The 19,448-nt window shown below is 37.4% G+C and overlaps 2 protein-coding genes across 2 annotated transcripts in view; both read left to right on the top strand.

The window, feature by feature from the left end:
- The window catches only part of gria2b (glutamate receptor, ionotropic, AMPA 2b), a 38,655-nt gene extending 38,519 nt beyond the window's left edge, over positions 1 to 136 (top strand). The window contains exon 16 of the mRNA XM_026329936.1: positions 1 to 136. This exon is cut by the window's left edge and continues 716 nt beyond it. The gene's annotated coding sequence lies outside the window, so the exon portion shown is untranslated.
- A 3,266-nt stretch (positions 137 to 3,402) lies between these two features.
- tmem144b (transmembrane protein 144b) overlaps positions 3,403 to 19,448 on the top strand; it is a 55,822-nt gene continuing 39,776 nt past the window's right edge. The window contains exon 1 of the mRNA XM_026329641.1: positions 3,403 to 3,633. The gene's annotated coding sequence lies outside the window, so the exon portion shown is untranslated. The remainder of the gene's footprint in view (positions 3,634 to 19,448) is intronic.

Below are 19,448 nucleotides of genomic sequence, written 5' to 3'. Positions count from 1 at the left end.
AAAATAGCTTTTAAATAAACTTGCTTACATACCGGTTGAATATAAACATCTTAATGTGTGAGTATAATGAAAGAAAAAATACTAAACAGCTTAGTTCCATATTTTTAAAGCCAAATACATTGCATATGGGAGTGAGATGTTAAAATCATGTAATTAATTCAAATTCTAAACTTTCCTGTATATTTTATTCTTTAACATTTGGTGATGATATGAAATATATGTCAATGCTTGACATTTGGAATCAATCCTTCTATGTTTTTCTTGTTAGAGTTGGTGCAGCAATTTTTGCTTTACACTTTTGTCTCTGTTCGCTTCAGTGCTTTTTGCTGTTTGTATTTTTTCTGACGAGGACCAGGGTCGTTGTTCTACTTTCAAGAGGAAATTAATCTGTTTACATGCCATGAATGCAAAACAAAAAATAGTATGGTATGGTATTATCACATCACATTTTGAAGTGACATGAAAAAGAGGCATCAACATCCACAAGGTTTATTACATGGTGGTTTAAAATGCCAAATAAGTAAGAGTGCCAAATTCTAGTGCCAGTAGATATGAATATAGTCTTAATATAATCTATCACTGTCATCTCAGTGAATGTAAATGATACATTCTGTAACTTTTGTAACTAGATGTACAGTTGGTGGCAATGACAGTGCTAATACAATAGCCTTTTCGCTTTGTTTTCCAGTCTCCATGTAGTTTGCATTGATTTGACAATGAAGTAGCACCAGTTGCATGTTGTTGCCGCAAATAATACATACATTTATTTCATTACTGCCAAACATGTGTTTTCATTTTAATGTTGAAGTTGTGAGGTTAACTGTTGAAATTGGAAATACAATGTTAGGCATATATAATATATATACACATATATACATATATTTTATATAAAAAGCTTAAATATGAAAAATGATATCCCCTTTTCATTATAGCATCAAGGCTACTTTGCTTCCATTAAATACTAAATTTGGATTAGTTATTCATTAAATATACTTTATTTCAGTTTTGCCATATGTTAAACTATCTATACGGACTAGCACTTCTAATTATAAAGGCACACTTCATTTTCTCTTTTTTCCTGAAATTGACCTATAAAGAGCCATCCACTGCAACCAAAATGGAGGTGGACTGTACTATTGTCACAGTTTTTTTAATCAACAATGGAAACATGTACTGTAGTTGCTTATCATTTTCATTGCATAGTCAGGCTATTCTCACTGACATTTTGTATATGGAATGTGTGTTAACTTGTTTATTTTTTGGGACTCTTTCTAAATAAAAGTGTCTGATCTTGTTATCTTTCAGTGTGCGTCACTTATTTACAGTGGGTTGCTATTGATCCTAATGCATCTAAGTAAGTTTGATCTGTAAATTGTATGTAATTTGTATGTAACCCTACGGCTTGCCTTAATATGATGAATTATAAGGTGACAGAGTAATACTCTCTGGGCTCTTCTGCCCCTCAGCACTATGAAGGCGACTCATTATTTCATCAGTGGCACAAAGCTGTAGGTCATAGTTCACCAAGTTGAACTCCGCTGGACCATTGGCACAGATAAATTTTGTATCCTTAGGCAGATCCTCTCATTGTGGCAGTGTCATGGGAATAAATTAATTTCACCACAAAATATCCCCAATTTACAGCTTTAATAAACTGGTTTTGACGAAAATTGGAAACTTTGCGTCAAAATCTCAGTGTCACTACTTCCACAACCTACATTCACAAAGCAACCATTGAGAAATTTTCTAGCATGCTGCTGCTGCTAAAAATCTCAAACTGACTACAAGATTGGTAAACCCCATGGCTGCAGACAAGACCAGGTTGAAGCTTGATTTGCTACAGAAAATGAATGTGGTGCAGATTGTAGATTTATTAATAAAATGACATAATACTACAAAGCACCAGACTTTCAGAGTACTGGCATGATTCAACACTGACACAGACTGGGACCATGATAGATGCACCTTGCACAGAAGGTTATGCCCTGCAGACTGTTGTTTTCATAAGCACCATTAGTTTTGTTCTGTATGTTATAACTTACTTTAACGTTAGTATAAGGAATTTGGTAACCGTACATCATTTTCCATGCTGAACTGAACACAGGTCTAATTAACTAAATACCTGAAAACACCTTATGAAGCTGTTGTTTTCTTTGGTTTTTGTGTTGACTGTTTGTAAATAGAGTTTTTCCCACTAACAGTAACTCCAGCCTTTGTGTGGTTTTACAGTTCATGGAGAAGAATAAATCTTATTGCCGAGTGTTAATGAATGTTACACGTCTCCATGAAGATGGTTGACTTCCCTCTGCTCTATAAAGATAATCCTCCTTTTCCTCTTATCAGGCCATATGTTCCTCTCCAGACTGTTTCTTCCACACCTTAATGTTAAGTACATCATAATAAAATCCTGTTTGGCCAAGGTGAATATTACAAGTAGACTGTTGCTCTGGGATTTCAGGTCTAGAAAATCACCAAAGATTTTCCTGTATATCCATCCATCCATTTTCTATACCCGCTTATTCCTATTTAGGGTCCCAGGGATCTGCTGGAGCCTATCCCAGCTCTCTTTGGGTGAAAGGCAGGGGTACACCCTGGACAGGTCACCTGTCCATCACAGGGCCACATAGAGACAAACAACCTCACACACTCACACTCACTCCTATGGGCAATTTAGAGTCACCAATCAACCTGACATACATGTTTTTGGACTGTGGGAGGAAACCAGAGTACCTGGAGAAAACCCACACAAGCACAGTGCTAACCACTAATCCACTGTGCTGCCCTTTTACTGTATATATTATTGATATTTTCTATAGTACTCACTCTGTAGAGTAGTGACTAAACAGTTTGCAATTTATCAGTCTTTTTTTAAGTAATAGATTATCAACCATCACAAATGAAAAGGTTTTTGTAAACAATGACTTGAATTAGTGTATCTCACCCACATCTTTTCTGGGTTGGACATGCACAACTTGACATTTGACAGCATTGTATAAGTCATTGTAGCGGGCTACATCTTCTGGTATAAAACAATATTTTTCTGTCAATAAATCTGGCACCATCAGAAAAATAAATACATTTTATATTCCATTAAATTTATTAGACACTCTTAAATGCAAGTAGCTAGCCTCTAGTGATCAATACTGAGCTGCAGCTGGTTCTAAGTAACTTCCAGCTAATGATGAGCTCACTGTCATTTCCTTCCTAACCACATCGATTTAAGCTGCTGCTGTCAGTTTCTGTCTTCGCTCTATCTTTTCATGACCTTGCTACTTGCTGAACTTTTCTTTTTTCTTTTTCTGCTTTGGTCTTTAGATGTCCTTCCTGTTTCCAGTCACATGACTCTGGTCACCTGTTTACACTTCCCCATTAGTTTTACTAGTCCTTTGCTGGTTTCTCAGATGTTGTCACCATGTTTTTTTGTCCACCTGGTAGCCCCAGTGTTTCTAGTCTTCTGTTCTTTGTTTCCCTCTGTGTGGATTATTTCTGTTTAGACCTTTTTTGGATTTTGGACTAAGCCTTTTTCCTTCTCCCCTGGATTGTTTGTTTGGCTTGGACTGAGTTCGTGTTTATCAACACCTGTTTGGACTTTCACTCGGCTCTGGTTCTCCCTGCTCAGTTTTGCTACCAATGGTAAGGGTTTTACTGTGTTTGAGTCCTATCATTGAGCATGCACTTTGTTCAGTTGGAATGTGACAATTATTCAGTTTCTACATCTTTAACTTGCTGTTAGCTGCTTTCAATAGAAACGTTTCTGTACAAATATATAGATGAATAGAATAACAGGTTTGTTCCTTTTGACTATTTATTTAAATGTTCACTTAAAGAGACATTTTTAAAAGCAGTAGTAATTGTGCCACAAGCAAGGGAGGAAGTGAGGTGATGTAGTAAAAAAGAGAGAAAGTGTGTGTGAGGAGGAGGTTGCCCCAGGGTTTCAACTCCGGTGGGAATTTATTTTATTCATCACCGTTCTATAACCATAACCCTGTTTTTATTGTTGCACCTGCCACAAGGAAGGACATTTGAACCCAAACCACAATTTTTATTAAACATCACCAAGCTAGACCATGCAAAATACATGGTCTCAACAACCACCCATCTCAGGCAGCATCTTCCACTGTCCCACACAACTTCATATTTTCATAACCAGACCCTGCTAAATGTCGCCATGCTGCTGCACCTGCTCTGTATGTTAACCTTTGATGCTTTTAGCTGCATAGACTTTACTGTAAATTGTGGTTTTATGATGTGTTGGATTCACAGATTGAGGACGGTACCTTGAAGAGAGAAAACACAAACACTTTGACTTTCTAAAAAATGCTGCTCCTTGCTCCAGGCAAAATCAGATAGCATTGCACCCCACACCTCTCCACCTCCGCTCAACTCATGTACCAGATCTAAACACTTGGATAGGAGAGATGGGTTGCTCACCATCTGGTGCTGAGTTGGATCAGATGGCTTGGCTACTGGACACATCTGGGCAGCCCAAATATGGTGCAGAGTCAGGGTTTTGCCTGGTGAGCAACTCTGTAGTCACACCTGAATTGTTTTTTTTTCTGCTTCCTTTTATTGATGTATGTTTGGGATAAAAACTTTTCACCTCTGTATTTCTACATAAAGAGCTGTGGCAGGAACAAAATAGCAGTCTTGGAGATGTTGGTAACCAATGAACCAGGTTGAGTGGGACAAGCGCTTGGAAGAAAATGATGTGCCTGATCTGTACTGTATCTCATAGATACACTGTATTGTTTATGGGCATTTTACAACTAGGGTTCCGGTGTGTAAGAGCATTTTTTGCCAAGAGGATGCTATCAGACACTTCAGGAATTATCATATTTCACAATAACATGTGAGCTTGACGTACTTGCAGTATGGCGTATTTTTTAAATAGAGTTTTGCTGTTTTAAAGATACTTCTGGACTAATGGACTTCATAGGAAAAAAATATATATATATATTATTTATTAACCATCTCATGAAATTAAAAAAAGTAGGTTAATATCTTGAAAGTTGAGAGTTACTGTATCTGTACAGTGTAAAGCTAAAGCTGTTATTCCTTTGATGATGGAAGGATTTAGTTGTGAAATTTGATATCCAAAAATGACATTAGTGTTAAAAGAATCACCTTTTGAACACTCTCTAATGGACACACATGAAAAAAAGTATTATATTCTTGTCTTATATTTGTATTACATTATTCACAACCTGCCTTCCAATGTTGCTGATTGATGTTCAACCAAAATAAGGTGGGTTGCATAACCTAAATTAGTATTCCTCAGAGCCTACCTTTTTGTAGTTTTAGTCTTTACTTCAATTTACCAATGGATTCTTAAAGGTTAGGCCTGTCCCATGGCTACAAAGCAAACATTTTATTTTTTTATGACCTTAACTGCAGCATGAGGTGTTTCGCCATTTATAGTTTTTTAATTTAACCTTATGTGCAAATTAGTATTAGTTTAACTTGTTCTATTTTGTGGTCTATATTTTTTTCTGTGTGAAAATGACTTATTGAAGTTACATTCCCCCTGGATTGATGTTACAATTCCTCCAATCAGTCTCACTACCTTTGTGTAATTAGATGTGCTTATGGACCATTAGTTCAGCCAATCATGGCACAAAGTGATGGTTAACCAAAATGAATCTTCACCCATGTGAGCAATCAGCCTGTGAGGCACCCGCTTCGTCTCTCTGCCTTCCTCCCAGTGTTTCACATTGTTGATTGTCAATGGATATTCTGATAGGATTCTCTCTGGGCTGAAGCTAATGATGATAAAAAGTGCATAAGGAATGGCCTGAATCTGCCACCTCATATAGGAGACATCAATAGCACAGCCAGGCAATGTTTCATATTCAGGTTTATTAACTAAGGCCTGGGTGCTTTCCTTGGCTTCATTAAAATGCGGAAATGGCATAGAAATGCTCACACAGCAGTGATAGTGCAGATTTAAGATACAAGAGCTTTTTGCAACTCGAAAATTTCATTAGCTCATTGTCATACAAAGCTGGAGTCCCAGTCTATGGATAATCTTTGCTACAAACCTTAAAACTAAAATCTGCTTTGGTTTAGTTTCAGAGAGACATTTTTGTTTAAAAAGATGAATAAAAGATGAATAAAGTAAATAATAAAGAAGATATCAGCTGCAATTTACTTCCTTTCTCTAATTGTTTCTACTGTTAACAAGCTCCGTTTTCTGTGACATTTGTGGTTGGTGTAGCAGCTTATCTGTCAATCTGCCAGCTAAACCTAATGATGGTAACACCTCACCTAAATGTCAACAGAAAGTAATGAAGGTGGCAATTGGTGTCAAATTAATATTGACTGGTTCTCTCATTTAAGAAGGCAGTGAAAATGAAGTATATTACTATTTATAAATGACAAGTCTCAGAAGATATTTAGTTTTGAAATGTCGGCAAAAGAAATAGCAACAATAGCGCTGCCATGTAAAGCAGCACTTCAGGTTCACTGTCACAGGGGATGAAGGGCAGAGGATGGCATTGTCCAGTCCATTTGCACAGACCAGCACCTGAGCTAGTAAGACAGTGATGCTAATATTGGATCAGATTCATTTACATCACAAGGATACAGATGGCCATGGACAGGGGTTTGTTTGTGCTTTGCAAACCCCAGCAGCGAAGTGATGTTTACAAAGCAAGATTACAAAGTTGATGCCAAATGTTTGAATGCCCTTTTGTGTTCCTTTTCAATAAATGGTTCATAATTGCTTAGCATGATTAATGTTAATCTGATTTCACTTCAGCAAACAACAGTTAAACCTATGTCATTACAAGAAGCCTGGAGAACAAATTATTCATTATGTCTCTATGTGTTCAATACATTCTTACTGTATGAGATAATATGAATGTTGGCCTTTGATTCTGTATTGAGCAGGAGTAGTTCAGGTCCATTAAATTGATTTCAAAATTTGTACTAGTCTCCCTCAAAGACAATGCACAATGTATTTTTAGATGCAGCAAAGTTCCAAAGTTAAGAAAAATGATAAATGATTGACCCTGAGAATAAATTACCAAAAAATATCTTCTCCTTATAGCCAATAATTAACTTTATCTATTATACAAGGAAGAATATGAACACTAATTAGTGTTGTGATACTAATTAGTGTTGTGATGATAGCAACACCACTAACAATTTAATTAATACCAATTTAATTTATACTGAAATTCAGAAAAAAAAAAACAGTGGATCTGATTCGCAATACACACAGCACTCATTTTAGTTCTGTCATGAGTAACAATATATAAGCCAAAGAAGAATTATTTACAAACTGCTATAAATACAATTTCTTTGACATATTTAGAATAATGTACATTTTTTAATCTCTGCCAGGAGACTTAGTGCAATATATAATAATTTTCATTTATTACAGTATGTTGAACGAAGTATCCTTCAGTGTTGTGTTTTCTAGACTATGCACAAAGCAAGAATGAGAATTTTTACTCTTGAGGCAGAAATTTCTCCTAATCTTCTGTCTAGACGACAGTGTCTCTGATAGCCATGGCCAGGTTTATTTATTTTCTCCTAAAATGCTGCTAAACTGAAAGAAAAGATAAGCAGACACTATAATTTTATTGGTGCACCTCTTGAAACCAATGACATTTCCAATGCAGATGTGACATTTTCAATTAATTTCTGCTTGTATTATGATTACAATAGGATGGTTCATTAGTGTTTTCTCCCTCAGCTCAAGTGGAGGGTAAAAGGCAACTCTTTTGCTGGACGTTGTTGTATCACTCTAGTGAGGGATTAGAAAGCTTGAACCTACCGCAACATCTCACCACTGCCATTCAGAGCAAAGCAGAGCAGCATATTTCTGAGACAGCCAAGGTGGTGGGTGGTGTTGTAAGCTGTAAAACAGTTATCCTCTGGCTGGGTTGTCATGGCAACAGCATTAGCTGGGTTTCTCATGTTCCAGTACTGCATGTCATCCCTGTAGCTGCAGGTTGGTGCACCAGGGAGGGGGTGGCCTGTGGATCCATGCATACCACCATTTTAAGTCACCAATGAGAATAAAAACAAACAGCTGCTGTTTTATCTGCTGAGAAAGCATACACCTATGTGTGAGTGGGGACTGAGTGTGACAGTAAGCAGTGCTTCAAATTAAACTGAGAGCTTCTCTCTTGAATAAGGTTAAATATATTTCCATGGTAACGGACCATGGCAAGCTGTTGTTCTGTTGTTTTCCACCGCTTTAAGCACATTGAATGCGTGTGAGCAGCTTTGAGGTGGCATTTCTTCTGCAAATGTCACAGACGCAACTTAGCGGACACAGCAACTGGATTTAATAGCAGTGACATTTGAAATAAAACAAACAGAAGATGTTCACTTTGATCATATTTGTTTAATGTAAGAGTTTCTCTTATGGTCTGGCAGGTTAAGTACTGTATGTGCAGGGATCAATAAGATTTCTGGGTCCAAAGATCCTTCCCCATTTCCAAAACTTCTTCAGTAACTTTAAAGCCAAACAATAAAATGAACAATAAAATGTTTCCATTTCCCCTTCAGTGTTTTACATTGTTCATGCTCACTTGCCTATGCTGGCTGAGGAGCCCTCAAGAAAATGGATCACATCAACAGATACCATTCAGTATCCTGTATGGATATGCTGCACAGTATGGATATGGACCAGTATGGATATTCTGTGAGTTCTGGTATAAATCCACTGTATTTAAAATCAGTGAACAACTACATTTCCCACATTTTATGATTTATTTTCAAGATTCCAAATTTTCAATAGAAAAGACTCCAAAAACTTTAAATGCTCAAACTAGTTGATGCACTATAAATGATATATTAAGTAAGCTTGAAAATAAGGTGACTATAAGAGGGAATTGGTAAACAACATTACAGCTCATCTGATGAAGGACAAATTATGCAACAGCTGTTTGGGTTGTGTCACAGAGTTGCCATCTGTGCGAAAAAAGTCTTAAGTTCTATAAGTTAGTCCCTTGGTATGTTCAAGCCACCTTTATTCTAGGGTTGAGTTCTACTTGTCTACTGGACAGTAATGACCTGTAAATTGTATTTGAGTTTTCATTTTATAAGTTGTTGTATGTGCCTTATCTGAAACAATCACAAATGTTGATTTAATGTCAGCGTTCACACAAAAATAACTTAATTTCACTTGGAAATAGATGAAATAACCAGAACTTTGAGGCATTTGCTTCAGGAGGTTTTTAGAAATAGAATTCATTCAGTTTCCAGAGGAAGAATCCACTCTCAGACTGACGCCATCTGCCTCTGGATGCCTCACTTGCCGATGGAGCTGGCATTGTCAGTGGTGTCAAGGGAAATGGACATCTCATCCGGTAAGATGGATTTTCCATATCCACTGAAGACCACAAAGATTAAATCTTTCATCACACTGGCTTGCCTTGATTTATGTCGCCTATGTAAATTGCAATGCTATTCACATGGGCAGACTGCCTTTCTGCTATGCATGAGTTAAGTGATACTGCTACTGATCAGCAGCTGAGTGTGCATGTGTGGCAATAATGGGTGAAGGACAGGGAGCCTATGTGTGTGTGCTGGGATTACATTGTGGTGTTGGAAACCTGTTTACAAACTCACATTGTGGGCACTTGGCCTTCCCTGTGGGGACCAGATGCTAATAATTGAATTGCAAGTCTTAGGTTTAGACCAGTAGAAGTAGGGGTAGGTCTCCTGGAAATGTCTTCTCTTTGAGAGAAAGGACTTAGTTTTAGGATTAAAGGTGGAATTAGAATTAAGGTTGCAATTAGGCATTTAGTTTTAAAGGTTAAGATTAGGATAATTGTTCAGGGAATGCATTATGTCAATAGGTGTCCTAACAAAGATAGAAATGTGAGTTTGTGTCTGTGTGTGCGCGTGTGTGTGTGTGAGGATCATTTTCAGACCTTGGTAGTGAGGACGCACATGAAAAGTAAGGACATTTTTGCCATTACTCTCTGCTGAGCATCATAAACCATAAACCAGGGTCAGTTTTAGGATTAAAATTCTAAGGATTAGAATAATGGACTCTGCATGGCCATAGAGGATTGTAGCTCAGTCAAACCAGAAAGAGGCACAGGTAAATTTAGCCATGTCTTTTAGTCTTCTCAAAAATAGATGATGCAGGAAAATGGTTACTTAGTGATTTTTTTGCATGGCTTGTTGATAAACCACTGTAGCTGGTGCGCTAACTTCTGCAGTGCTAGTTGGTTACAATAGTTCTCTGAGATTCTTCCTGTTTATTCTGTATTGGGCTGTTTACAGTCCTCTGGCATTTTGTTCTCAGGATTTTACATGATTTTATTGTATTTGGACTCTGGTTCTTCATTCCCCCAAAGGTCAGCACTGTCTGTCAGTAAGGCTTACTGTTGGTGTTGCAGCACAAATTCACATCAATACTCACCAGCTTTTTCAAATAGCTTAAACTCTTGGTGTGGTGTGAATGTGTATTTATTAGGGGCCCTCTTGAATTGTGTCTACCAAAAATTAGTTTTGCAGAGGACCAGACAAAGTATTCAAGCACAGTTTATGCACTGTAAATTGTTGTAGGTTCTTTTCTCTTTTCATATATTTCTAATGTGTGCAGTGGCCCCAGTAGAGTTATTGACATATGGGCTGGTTTTGTCATAAGAACCAGGGTAGAACAGAAGGCCAACACTTGGCAGGGGAGATGACAAGGTTGAGGATTGACAGTTTCCATGGATGGATGACAGGTTATACAGTCTCCTCACTAGGATCCCATCTGTGCTTCACCTTCTCAGAGGGAAGCCAATTGATTTTCCTTCAGGAGGATCTAATTTATTAAGGGAGGAACCCTGCATGGACCCTGACTGATTTTCAGAGAATATACTACTAGTATAATGGTCTCTGATCTAGTTTTTTCTGTGACATTATTTTTTCAATGTATGGTATAAATATTGTCAATTAATTAGCTCAACAATGATTAGGTGAAATAAAGTGTAAAATCAGTAGTAAAGTGGCAGTAAAATCAATGTCGAAATGAAAAATTCAAGATGTTGGGCACAGATCCATTCATTACATCACTACACCATTTCTGGCCTACACTGTTTACCTGTAAAGATGTAGCTCGACATAAGAAAGGATGCAGGGCAAACAACATAAATGAGAAGACTAAGCACAAGTTCTCAGTAGCCTGTAGACTACATAAATCGTTTGTCACCGGACAGAAAAACAGCCCCTCTGGGACAACCTTTCCAGCAATGCTCTGGTACAACACCCCTGCAGTTTCCCCAGTGGATTACCTGTTCTGCTATCTGTTAATACTGGTAAAATTGTGAATATGATGAGATGCTCATATTAAAATAAAAATGAATTTTAGATGATGGTGCATACAACTTTTATTGCACAATGTATGGCTTCAGTCAACAGCCTTTCTTGTGCTTTCATTTCCTACAGTGCACAGTGTTCATGACAGTCATGTATGAAACAATGAAAGATTTCACTACTGTGAAAATGTATATATGTATAAATGTAATTGCATAATATCCCCTACATATTACCCACCAAACATGCAACTTCGCAAGACATACATATTATATCATGTCCTTAAGTTCACACCACATTCTGTATATGGATAAATGGGGAGATCCAGCAGTCTTTCAGATATCCAGTCTTAGCTATAGCTGCCCAACACCCAATTATACTTTGCATCCTCTTTTTGTCATTCTTATCTGTTTTTGTCTGCATTACCTTTGAATAAAGATAAATTGTTTGTTTGAATCTTTTATACAGTACTTTTGAGTTGTGCATTTGAGTCCAATTGTTATCTCAACTGTGACAGAAGAGATACTCACATTCATAACAGGACCTTAAATGTCTTCTTAATAATGTCATTCTGACTCCTCAGATACAGAAAGGATGATGAAAGACCAGAATTGTCCAACAGGGCAGTTCTCATCTGTTTTATAGTGACAAATTATGGCTGTTGTGAGTACTCATTTAGCCCACTATATCAGCATAATTGATATGTGCAGGTTTATATTTAAGGTATTAAGCTACTTGGACAGGCAGACAGCTTGTTAGTTGTACATATGTGATATTTAGGTTTTCAGCTTTATTCTATATTCCCTTACTGAGTCAAAGTCAGTTCTAGTGTATTATTTTTCTTGTCACTTCTATTGTTGGCCCGGGGAACTGCTTCTTCTCACCTGTCAGTATGGACCTTTGTGAGAGGGTTTTAATTCAGGTGGATATTGTGCTATCTCTCCCAGACACCACAGGAAGTGAGGAGAACATGCTTTTTGAGTGGGTGGAAAATATCTATAGGTGAGGACAAATGGGGACAAAATGTGATGGGCTGCTAATTGGTAGGATGATTCCCATCAGAGATGGCCATGGCATAGCACTATATTTCCTGGTTAGCAAAGCATGTACTAATTTCCCAGGTTGAATAACCATGACCAGTCACTGTTAGAGTCATGATCTGCACCATTTTCTGCTCTTTGCACCAGCCAAAAATTGGATCTTTTTTCAGTACCAAAATGAATGGTAGGATAAAACAGAAACTTGCAGTGAGTGGTGCTATACACAACCAAACATGCTGATAACCAGCTTTGTTGGCAAAGCCATGGAATTTGGCATGGTGGCAGCAGCAGTCCTGGTAACGTTTTTTATCTGCTCACATATTGTATAAGATGCAGTTCAACAGCTGGGAGTATGTGTGCAACACCAGGAGGAATATCCTGTCAAGATTACGTTTTTCCAATAGGAATAAATGTCTGCCAATAGGGGTTGGTGCAAGCACAAACAGCACACATATGTGTGACTTATTAGTTTTTGCAGCCAGTGCCAAGGAATGTGAAGGGGAAGCTACTACTGATAACTATGACATCCAAATCAACATGTTTTCAGATTGTCTTTTTTTTTTTGTGTGTGTGTCTCTGAAAGGAACCATTGCCAATTTGTAAAGAAAAGGACCATTGTGTCCACGGCAGCTTTTATTATGAAATATTACATTTTTTTACTAAGCCTCTGCTGTTTAAAAAGTGAGCCACAAGACATGTATTTCCCACCACTAAAAAGATAAACAAAATGCACTGTACCATTGGCTGGAATAGGTAATAATAAATAACTGTTGTAGAAACTAGACATGAAACCTTTTGACCACAGGATGGTCTCATACACTGTTAAGCCCAACATAACTTCCAACTGTGCCCCAGGAGTTGTCTGTGTTGACACTTCTCCACTCCCAGTTAGACCATTGCTCCTCATGCTGTGTGCTAAGCAGAACTCTCTTTATTTATTGATAGGGACATTATTATTCTGCATGATGATGGCTTGATGCTTATGGCATCTGGCTGTGCATGCATGCCTGTAATGTTAGCACTAGAAGCAAAATGTATTTACCAGAATGTGCTTTGCTTTTCTGCTTAACATGTAGAATTGACTTTTTGTTGGCATGTGAAGTTAATGAGTAGGAGTGTGGAGCATAATTTAATTTTTGGCAAGCTTCATCTTTGCTAAGGACTGTTTAGCATCAGCATTCAGGTGAACAATTCTGGCCTGAGGAACAGAATAGTGGTGTTTCTTTGGTTCTGCTCACAGTAACTGATGGGTGTGCCTGCTTCATCTGGTCCATTTAGGCTGTCTAGTGAACACAAGTGGTGATCAAACAACTGCACTGTGACCACCTGAATAGTGGTAGGTCTCAGTCCACCTGTTCTCATCAGGTGTAGTTATGCATAGTGTAGGAAGTGGTCTTTCTACACATGCATTATGTCAGTAGTCATTTAAATATAAACTCAAAATCTGCTTTTACATCCATCTGCTAATCTGAAGTGATCTCAACAGGGAGTCTACACAATTATGCAAGATCAGTTGGTAACCATGGTAACAAACGTGTCAGCAAGGAAGAGTGGGGCTGTAAATCATCTGAAGAGGGGGTTAAAACAAAAGTGTGTTGTGCTTATGTCCAGTTCTGTGTATTTTGTGATTCCCTTATTAGAAAGTGTTAACCAGAAGAACTGTCTGGGTTATTTCACATTTTTCACAAGATCCATCCAAATGCATCTCCTGCCCATGCAGATAAAACTGCAATACCTATGAGCTTGTGCTCCCTGAGGGTTTGAATTTTAAAGCTTCTTAGTGACAGACATAGAAACGCCCACACTGCATATTCACAGTAGTCCAAAAAGGAAAACAGCCTCACCTTGATGTTCATTAGATTGCCATTTGCCAGCAATGTCCCCATAACGCACCACCCTCTCAAACTCTACAAACACACACATGCACACAGCTCCCCAGAGGGAGATGGAGCTCAGCCGCTATTCTCCTCTGTCAGTCTGTAATAAGGCTTCCTATGCCTGCAGCCTTTGTCTATTTGGCCCTAGATCTATCAAGTCCATGCCATGGTGTCAGAACCTATTAACCAGGAGACCTAGGGGCCACTCCCATCAATATTATGTTTACACTGATTGCTCCAAATAAAGTACATCCATCTACCTCTTTCAAAGAAAACTCTGAAGACACAGCAACATACCCTGAACAGGGCAACACAGGCATAGCAAGAATGAATGACCTATGACCAGCCTTGTCCTGAAATGTTGAAAAGACCTGAAAAGGTCCTGACAAGAATGATACATACACAGCTGTCCATGTTGTGCTATAGAAAAAAAATAGTGTGTATAAATGCATTGGAGGCAGAGTAAGATGTTCTACTTGTGTGAAGGTGAAATATAGAGAAGCAAAAACACAGATCGACATCAAACATTTCAACCTCAGCTTTGAAGCAGCCACTGTCTGTGCAGACTTACAGAGCTCCACTGTGGAGGTGGACAGATTGTAACGGCAGGTGCTCCTCAGCAGTTTTCTGTCTCTAAATGGAAACCCACGCCAACCCCCCCCCCCCCCCCTTGCCTGATCTGGCCCAGCACCTTTCTGTCTCTTTCTATATCTCCCTATACTCATGCTGCCACAAATCACAAATCACATCAACATGCAGACAGAAAATTACCTCTCTAGTGCTGACACTCAACCAAAACATCTAATCAGATTATCCAAAGTTGAAAAATAACTGTTAGCCCTCCAACTGTAACTTACAGACATCCTACATGCAATAACATGCTCAGAATGTGGATTTGTATGGTGCTGCGGCCATACTGTTCTTGTTGTTGGCCCAACTTCAAACATCAAGACTTATTTCCTTGCTAGTTGACTCTGAATAATAACATCAGCATCAACAACCCTGTGGGAAAGATAAGCTGGTTTCTGTATTATTGAAGTGATCTGTTCTTTCCTGCATTGCCACAGATCCCTGGTAATCTTTGTAGTTATCTCTCTAATTATACAGTTGAATGAACAAGGACTGTCTACAGCATTTAGGAAAGGCAGCCCCTCACATATAATTGTGACTGAAACCCTCCGTGTGGTTCAGAGGGAAACAGAGAGAAACACATCAGTGAGTCCAAGACATGCCCTCCTCAAATTTCAAATGGGAATCACTCTAATGTATTATTTAATTGCAGAAATTGAAAAGTGCAAGACATGTTTTTCATTCTTTTTTGGCTAAGAACCAGACATAACATCAGAAGGGATTTACAACACTGTCTGATTTCAACTAGTAGACAATTAATAAATTAAAATGTTATAGCAGTAGAAGAATGTTCTATAAAATGAATAAATTAGCTATTTTATAGATATAATCATGTAAATGTAAACCAATAATGACCAATATAAATGAATCTCTCAATTGATTTATGACATCGGTGACAGTGCCTCTAAAGGAAAAAATCATGTAAATATTGCTGTGAAAGTTTAGACATTACTTTCTGGAACATGACATAAAAATGTTGCTGCTAATATTACACCTCCAGTCAGTATCAGTTTCTGTTGCCCTCTCAGCACAGTAGGGGTCATCCTCACTTTATTTACTTAATGTTCGTGTTCTTTTATTCAATTTAAAAGTCCACTGTTTTGGAAATGATGGGCAGGTATGGTTAATGGTATGAATATTGTAAACTGTGGCCCAAACTAAAAATACCCATTGTAGTTGTAGTTAATAATTTAGTCCCAGATGACAGAATCATTCACCAGTTTTCCACAGTGTTGGCATTAAAATATCAACTTTCTTGAAATCTGTACTTAGGTTCCTCAAAGCACTGGCTTGATCACGATCATGGTAATTTACAAAATAAATACATTTGGAAAGGTTCATAATGACAGTAGCATTACTTGCTTCATGCGTATTTGAATAATTTCTTTTAGAAGCCATTTAAATGCTTGAGCTACAATGACTCTCAGTCTTTTTGTTGCTTTTTTGTTTAATTATTAAAACCCTATTCCTCTATGTAAAAGCAGCTGAGGGTTGTGTTTGGTTTGGGCATATTTGCAATACATTTCTCATGCATTCATCCATTCATCAGCATGGTAAGACAAGTTAACTTCTATAGTGCATTTCTGTGCACAAGGGCAATTCAGAGTGCTTTGCATAATATATTACATAGTGCAAAAATACATGAATGAATTTACTGTTAAACAGCATGTAATATCTTTATCAACAAGCAAATTCTTTAAAATACAATACATTTTAGTGCCATCTATTGTAAGAATGACATTTAGCACATTTTATTACTATTGGCTCAAGTGGTTACAAACATAGATTTGCAACATATTTCTAAATTTCAGGTTTGACCATACTGAACTGCTCTGTCAACATTTAGTTTGTGAGTGTGTGATGCAGTCCTGAATCTGTTTCTGTTGTCTAAGGCCATCTGGATGTGATGCCGTTGTGGGTCCCAGACATAATATTATTTGAATATATTTATAAGATCATCGCCTGTCTCGAGGCATCTACACACCAGGACAGAGTATATTTAGGGTTAAATATGGGCAAGAACTCGTTTGAATATTGTTTTGAAAATGAATACAGGGAATGCAGTGAGTCAAAACCCATTATATTAAGTGTAGTAGGGTTACAGTTAGCTAATATTTTATCCTGCTTCTAGGAATAAGCAATGAGCCCTCTGACAAACCAAGGACCAGGCAGCCAATAAATGAATGTGTGCCACATTTCATTAAACAGGAGCAAGGACTCCTCCAGTTACATTGTGTTTTTGCTATATTAAAGGATAAATATATTCATTTTCAAAATTGGCAGTGATCTTTCACAGTAACTTCCATTTCAAATGACTATATGAGTATTACAATTGGCCCATCTGGACTTCTGTTGCCCATACAGCAAACCTTATCTTTGTTTTATAATATATTATAATTATTTCATATTATCTACTAGCTAGATTTTAAGATAAAAAAATATTTGAAATGATAGTCCAAGCTAAAAAAGGTTTTAAGAAAAAATATTTTAATTCTAAAATAATAAAAAGAAAGTATTTCTGATGTAAATTACACATGAAATTTCTTTCTTTTTTTTTGCCCTTTTGTTTACAAGAATTTGATAAATAGTCCTGATTGCAAATACTACCTTCTCTACACTCAGTAGTGAATATAAAGGGATTTCAATCAATAGCATCCTCCCCCTCCCCATCACACATACACACACATAATCTCAATCAAGAGTCAAAACATGAATCAGATTTCAGTTTTCTATATTAACCTAACAGTCTTGTTTTGCACTTTTTCATGCCTTTTATTTGTTGTTGTTTCTAACTTCTATCAAACTTTTTTAGAAAACAATTTCTCACATATAATGCCTAAGCCTTGGTTTGTACCATTGCAAGGTCTGATTGTTTGTGATGTTTGTGACTTAAGATATGCATTAAGCATTATGTGCTTAATATGGGTTGCTCTGCATGAGAGTGTCAGTAAACGGTTTCTTTAGAATCGCAGCTCTTAGTACCATTAGTACATGAGTACTGTAATCATCACTTTCCAGAAACTAAATATCCCAGTGCTTATTGAAAAGCCAGCAGTCTACATTCAGAAGATGTCAGAAGAAAATTACTGTTCCAGTTATGGAAAAGATGGTCTGTGAACCATCTGCAGCCTTTAGCCTTACTAAAGACCTGAAAACCACTGTACAGTTTCATTTACTGGGTCCATTTGCTACTTCATACATTGTAATGGAGATGAAAATAATTAAATTTAAATAACACATCTGCAGTCCACACAAGTATTTATGTTACTTAGGAGGATACTTAATTGACCTGGAGTCCATTAATTAAAATACGTTGAAAATACGTTGTAATTGCTGAATAAAGGACACCTTAGTGTTGAGAAATACAAAAAAATATTATTAAAATTGTTATTTCTAGCACCGTTTTTACCCTTTTACTTTAGGTCACAGGAGATGATCTTTTTCTTCCTTTCTAAGTTATTCAATAGGGACACTATTCATTCTAAATGAGAAAAATATCACTTTATGGTTATGTTCTCTTTCTCATGAAAAACACCAAATGCAGTCACAAAAAGGTTTTACATTTTTTCAGATTCAGTTATTGCTGAGCATGAACTGCCCAACTGGCCTCCAGATGTCCATATACTCTTATATACTGTTCATTGACAGTAAGCGCATCTTTGTGTGTGTGTGTGTGTGTGTGCGCAGTGTATGCAGTAGGTTTGCATGAATATGAATACATATTAAGTTGATCTTAGTGGTAGTTCCAAACTACAAACCCTCCTTCACTGATTGCTTTTGTCAATCCGTTTTCTGACTCCTCATTTCCCTGAGGAAGCATTAGAGCTGCTTTGAAGGGGGAAACAAGTCCCTAAAGCCATAATTTAGTAATATAATTTTAGATAATGACCCTTGTGAAATTCTGAGTTTGGGCCTTAGCACAGGAAGATATAATAAAATGTTTTTTGGGAAACTGCAGGTGCGAATCAAAACTAGTCTTAAATGAGATATGAGTCACGTACAATGCCACAAACAGCCACACTTGGATGAAGTGTTTGTGTTTACTAAATTAATTTTTAACAATTATAATGTGAGTGCACAGTGAAGCTCAGCAATGAATGATGCACTTAAATCTCTTCACATTATTTGTTTAAATTTCAGTTTGTTTAAATCTGGACTATAGTTTAGTTTTACAGGTACAGACAGACAGAATCTCATCCTGCGTGAAACCTCAAGTCCTTTACCTTCAGCGTTTTAGTGAGTCCCAGCTCCCTCCCTCTGGACAGAAGTGTCATCATTAAAAAAGTATGAGCAACTAAACACCCCCAGGGGCTACAATATGGAACTGAATCACTCTGATTTCCAGCCGGCGGATTAAAAATAAATTGTGTTTAAAATATTCAGGGCCACGTTATTAGTGTAGCTTTGCAGTTTCTTTCCTCTGCTGAGCAAGTCCACAGCCAAGCTGCTTTGCCTGCCTGGGGTTTTAAGTTCATCCAGGCACCCATAAACTCCAAAAAAGAAGAAGCACTGGGAAACCAGAACAATGGAAAAAAGTAAAAAGTAGAGAGAAAAGAAGTCAGTAACTCACTAACCTGTGGGTCTGGACATTTGTACTGGATTCACATTTGATGCTAGTGTCTATTGTGTTTGA

The sequence above is a fragment of the Mastacembelus armatus genome, chromosome 10, assembly GCF_900324485.2.
Source record: "Mastacembelus armatus chromosome 10, fMasArm1.2, whole genome shotgun sequence".
Lineage (NCBI taxonomy): Eukaryota > Metazoa > Chordata > Actinopteri > Synbranchiformes > Mastacembelidae > Mastacembelus > Mastacembelus armatus.
This window is presented reverse-complemented; position numbering and strand designations above follow the sequence as displayed.